This window comes from Takifugu flavidus, chromosome 12, assembly GCF_003711565.1.
Source record: "Takifugu flavidus isolate HTHZ2018 chromosome 12, ASM371156v2, whole genome shotgun sequence".
NCBI lineage: Eukaryota > Metazoa > Chordata > Actinopteri > Tetraodontiformes > Tetraodontidae > Takifugu > Takifugu flavidus.
The window spans coordinates 13,329,288-13,335,181 of NC_079531.1; the positions used below are offsets into that span (position 1 = coordinate 13,329,288).

General features: G+C 42.8%; 1 long non-coding RNA gene across 1 annotated transcript; it reads left to right on the top strand.

Moving 5' to 3' along the window:
• The first annotated feature begins 661 nt into the window (after window positions 1–661).
• Window positions 662–4,968, top strand: LOC130535496 (uncharacterized). The gene is made up of 2 exons (XR_008953148.1): window positions 662–867; window positions 4,854–4,968. It is a non-coding gene; the product is annotated as an uncharacterized LOC130535496 (long non-coding RNA).
• The last annotated feature ends 926 nt before the right edge of the window (window positions 4,969–5,894 follow it).

Genomic DNA, 5,894 nt, shown 5'->3' on the forward strand with positions numbered 1-5,894 from the left:
GCTCCTTTGCCTGACATTTTTAGAAGAGTATGAATATACTTCTCTCATAAGAGAAACAGAAAAAGATGTGATTGTGTTTCAGTACATTATGTATATAATAATTTTATATAGTATATACTAATTGAAATGCTTGTTTTCCACTGAATACTCTTTAGACATCCGACATTGTGTCCCACCGAAAGACAGCAGCACTGAGAGGCCTGTCCATTTTCCTCCAAGAAGATGCAACAAAGGTTTTCCTGAAGTGCTTGGTAAGACAAAGTAATGCAAGTAAAACTAATTCCTAATTCCCATGAGATGTTTTAAAGGATGAGTTCATCCAGAATGGAAATATACACCTCCTCAGTGCAGTCCAGATAATTTTATGGTGAGGATTGCAGTTGTCTATAACTCTCACTCCCTTTTTTCTGCTGAGCAGCTGGGCATTGTTGGTGGGTGTTCTGTAGCAGAAAATACTTTTGTACAAAACTCATCACAAAGTTGGTGGGTGAAAGCTACTGTGTCATTAATTAAAAGAAAATATGCTTTTTCTTATTAAAACCTCCATGAGTCAAATGACCAGCATGGTACAGAAGTTTAAGTTCATATCAGTAGAAATGTATTTTGTCTTTAGTTTTTCTTAGCTCTCAATAATACATCTGTTACTTTTCTTCAAGACACTGACATTTTGGAACCAGTGCTGAACGGTGCATCTGTTGCCATCCTCACCATCCTACAAGATGACGATGCCAGTACATCTGTGCGAGACCAGGCAGTTGTGATGGAAGGGGACATCGTGCTACATAACATTCCAGATCTCTCTACTCCCTTGGCATACCTCTTTGACCTTCTGTATGCCCTCAACATTAATTATCCAAAGCAGATGAGGTATACCTTTGAAGCAATTCAGGCCATCTTTTTTGAGCTTGGCGGTTCTCGATGCTCACAGCGCATAAGGTCTCTGAAAACAAAGCTTTTGCTGTGACTATTAATGGGGAAGCCAGACATGACTTTAACTTGTGTTCTTTAGCCTGTTCAAGTGGATTGTAGTTGAGTCATGTAAAAAAAAAAAAAACAGTAGTTAAACCCCTTTGCCTCTGATATAATCATTTGCCAGTTAACAAAAGAGTTGCATATTTAGTGTTTGAACTGTTAAAATTCATTATTGTCTATGTTGTTGACAATATATGGTGAGATTTTGTCATGAAGTATTTTAAAAGATTTGTTGAAGTGTTGTCCACTTCACATGAAGCACAGAACTGATGTTTTTGTTAGTTCCCTGTTCATTGATGGTAAAATTTCTAAGAACTTTTACCTAGTTCATCATAGTTATGCCCATGTAAAACTTAAGTGTCTGGGTACACAGCCAATCATTTGTGGCACTATTCTATTTAATGTGCAAGTGATTAAGTTCAGCTTTTACAGGTGTGACGGCCCGCCCATGTGTTTTGTTTTGTTTACCCAGAGACTGGGTGGGTCATCAGTGAGACTGGTTTCACCTGCGAGCTGGGAGGAGCCAGAGGGCATAAAAGGGGCGGTTCTCCTTTGTCTCTCTCTCTGGCTGGGCTGCTGCCACCATACCTCGTGGCCGTCTCATCATTTTGGTTTGGGTTTCTCAATAAAATCTTTAGATGATTTGATCTTTCTGTGTGCTGATTCCCTCTTTTTGTTACAACTTTGAGCCAAGTCGTAACAAATGGGGGCTCGTCCGGGATTTTAAAAATCCCTGAAGAAATGGTTGTTAGGGTTTTCTTGGCAGTTGATGTTTGTCAGGTTAAACATAAATGTTGGAGGGAGTTTAGCATACAGTTGTTGAGGGTTGAGTTTACCCAGTTAGAGAGCGTTGGTGCTTTGTCCACTTATGGTTTTAGAAGTTTTTGGCCTGGTGTGCTTCAGGGCAGGCACTAGGTGTTGGAGATACCTTTCCCGGTAGGTCTAAGGTGGTCTGGGTGACTAGACCTGTTTGTTGTTTCAGTTTATTTTGGTGCACTAGTGTGGTTAGAGCATTTGTCTCGGGGACACTTCCAGGACTGTCAAGGTGGGCTGCCAGCGTGCTGGTCGTTTAACCGAGTCACTGGGCTTTGTGTTTAATCTTCCCACCACAACTTTTGCATGAAGTCTAGGGGTTGAGTGAGCTAGTTAGCTCCCTGGTTAGGTAGGTAGCTAGGGGAAAGTTGCTCCACATGTGACTGCTGTGTGCACACCAGGCTGACTAGCTTGTTGTGTTGTTGGTTAGCGTGCTAGACTTGGGTTTAGTAAGTTTATACGGTTTGAGTAATTCAGGGTACTAGCATTAGTGTTGTGGACATGGCTTCAGTAGATGAGTTTTTGCAGAATCCAAATTGGGAGTTATTAAAGACTTTCAAGAAAGAACAGCTGTTAAAAGTCGCATAGCATTTTGATGTGGAGTGCCCTAGGCCATCACGTAAAGACACTATATTGTCTACTTTAAAGGCAAACCTGGTTCTGCAGAAGGTTTTGCCTCAAGTAGAGGAGTTGAGCTCTGACATCATGCCTCCAGTAGTGGGTAGGTCTCTGGAACCTCATAAACAGGTTTCTCAGGTTGAGGGGTTTGGAGCTTTAACTTTTGAGCAGCAGAAGGAACTGCTAGTATTACAGCATCAGCAGGCAGTGGAGAGGGAGGCACGGGCTAAGGAGTACGCTTTTTAACTTGAGAAGCTAAAGCTGAAGGTTCAGTTACGTGAGGCTGAATTGAAGCAGGAGCAACAGAGTTTAGAGCGTTACCGTCTTGACCTGATCAAAGATGGTAAACTTTCTGGTCCCTCTGAAGGTAGCTTGTCAGCACAGAGTACTTATTTTGATGTTGCAAGTAACTTGAGACTGGTTCCAAAATTTTCTGAGGAAGATCTTGATAATTTTTTTTTGTTGTTTGAAAGGCTGGCCAAGGCAAGGAAGTGGTCTGACTATGAACAGACATTGCTGCTGCAATGTGTTCTAACTGGTAAAGCTCAAGAAGCCTTTTCTGTGTTAAGTATGGCTGACAGTGAAAACTATAACACTGTGAAGATTGCAGTTTTAAAGGCGTACGAGTTGGTGCCAGAAGCATATCGACAGAAATTTAGAACTTCTAGAAAACAAGATGATAAAACATATGTGGAGTTTGTTAGGGAGTTAACTACTCTCTTTAATCGATGGCGAATTGCATCTGGAGTAGAGACCTTTCCACAATTGTGTGAGCTTCTTTTGTTGGAACAGTTCAGATTTACTCTTCCAGAGCGTATAGCTACATTTCTGGCGGAGCATAAAGTAAAGAGTGCATCGGAGGCTACAGTTTTAGTAGATGAGTATGCCTTGACTCACAAGATCCGGGGAAACTGGAGTCATAGAGACATGCCTTCCACTAGTCAGCAGATGGATGGTTTGAGTTTGGAATTAGAAGTTGATTTGCCCAAGAGTGGTGGTAGTCATGAGAAACAGTACCAGGGTAAAACTTGTAATTACTGTTTGGGACAAGGTCATTGGAAGAGGGAATGTCCAGTGTTGAAGTCTAACAGCAGGTTCGACCAGGAAATCCGTCCTGCAAAGCCTGTGGCTTTGGCTGTGTCAGTTCGTGCTGCTGAAAAGGCTGGGGCAATAGCTGCTGTGCAACAGCATACTAGCTCTATGGTGGTGGTTACCCCTGACCTACCTGTGGTTTCAGGGTTAGACGAGTCTGACTTTAGGTCAGTTGACCCAGGGTATCGTCCCTATGTCTCCCAAGGTTTTGTGTTTATTCTGGAGTCAGTGCTGCCATTTTCCTCGGACAGTGACACTGGCAGTTGTGTTAAGGTTAGGGGGATGGGTCTAAATGTTTTGACTGTTCCTTTACATAACTTATCTTTGTCTTCAAATCTAGTGCAGGGTGAGGTTTCACTTGGGGTGTGTCCAAAGCTGCCTGTAGCAGGAATACAGGTGATCTTGGGAAATGACTTGGCCAGAACTCATGTGCGGAGTGGTTCACTTCCTACCCCTGAAGTGGCTACTAGGTCTGATACTGTGGAGGCCTGTAGTGGGAAACATACAGATGCAGCAGTTTATCCACTGGGGGTAGTCACTCGAGCTCAGAGTCATTCTAGTTCTGGTTCTGAAACAGTGGGAAAATTGGCAAAAGCAAACTTGGAAAAGTCCCAGAGGACAATGAAAGGGTTATTTGACCGTAGAGTAGAAAGGTGGGTCTTTAGCCCCGGTGACCAGGTGTTGGTACTTCTTCCTCTGCTGGGTTCTCCCTTTCAGGCAAAATTTGCAGGCCCTTATGCTGTTTTAAGGCAGATCTCGGATCAGAATTACATCATTGCAACGCCTGATCGTAGGAAGAAGTCACAGCTTTGCCATGTAAACCTGTTGAAACCTTATTACGCCCTTCCGTCTTTGTCTAGTGGTATACTGGGGGAAAGAGCAGTGGCAGCCTCAGTGGGAAATCCTGACCCTGTGTCTGTATTGGTAGGGGGTGAAAAGGAGGATGTGAATGTTCCTGATGATAGCATCATGCAGGGCCGTCTTAAGAACTCTGAGTCTCTTAGTAAGTTAGACAGGTTGTTGGATCATTTGTCTGATCAGCTAATTGAACTGATACGTTTTTTCCCTTCCTTGTTTTCGGACACTCCCTCTCGTACTCACTTAATTAAGCATGACATAGATGTAGGAGATGCTCAACCTATTCGGCAACTTTTTTTATTGCGTTTCACCGAAGAAACGTGAATAGCTTGAGTCAGAGGTAAAGTACATGTTAGAGCATGACATTGCAGTGCCCTCTAGTTCAAGTTGGGTTTCACCATGTTTGCTGGTGGTTAAACCAGATCATACTTTTAGGCCATGCACTGATTTTCGCAAAGTGAACAAGATCACTAAACCTGACTCTTTTCCATTCTTTGCAGAATCCAAAATCAGCGACTCATGAGATGGTGTCTTTTCCTGCAGCCGTACAACTTAGACATCCGCCATATAAAGGGGGCAGAGAATGTCCTGGCAGATGCATTGTCTAGGGCACTGCCTAGTTAAAATTTTGTGTTCTGTTTGCCTTAATCCCTTGTTTTTTTCCCTGTTACTCTTGCTCTGTTTAAGGCAGGGGTGGGCAAACATTTTGATTCGTGGGCCACAATGGGTTCTAACATTTGACAAAGGGCCGGACCAGGAGCAGATGGATGGATGGAGTGCTTTGGTAACCTCACCTCATTGGAGAAAAATACACATCTTGGGATATGGAGAAAACATGTGCTTAATTTCAAATGAAAATGAAGAGAAGCATTACAACAAAATATCTGACTTTGGAATGAGTCTTAAAACACTTAAAAGGGATCATGTTTCTGGACCCCGGCAGCCTTGGCCTAAGTAAATTGGGATTAAAGCAGGCAAAGTGACTAAACGAGTGGACGCTGCTGGAGTGGATTTATGGGCAAACTCAACATGATCTAAACTGGAATTTGGTCCCGCACTGGATGCTTGTCCTGTTCGACTTGTCCTGTTCGACTGGTTCGGATCCTTTATGGAAATATTGCGTACAAGTAGAGTAAGTGCGGAGTTTCGGAAGGAACGGGCTTCGGTCTGCGGGAGATCCGCAAAATAAAGCAACCGAGCGCATACGGAGCGGCCGAAGGCGTCGACAACACCGACAGCGTTGTCAATTAATTATAAATATCACTTTAAATAGAAGTCTGACTTTTATCTCCAAAAGGAAAGAAGTGATTTGACTGGTGAAACACTTGTTTACAACGCGAGAAGCTCCGATTGCGACCATTAAAGTCCTCCCCTGAAAACAAAAGTGACTGTAAAATGTTCCGGAATCCTTTCAGACAATAGTTACAGGCCCGTTTCGTTTTAATTATTAATTATTCACGTTTTATAAAATTGCTACATCTATTGACAAAATCAGCTACTCTCAGTACCAGTCAACTTTGTGGAAGTTTATTCATCTGAAC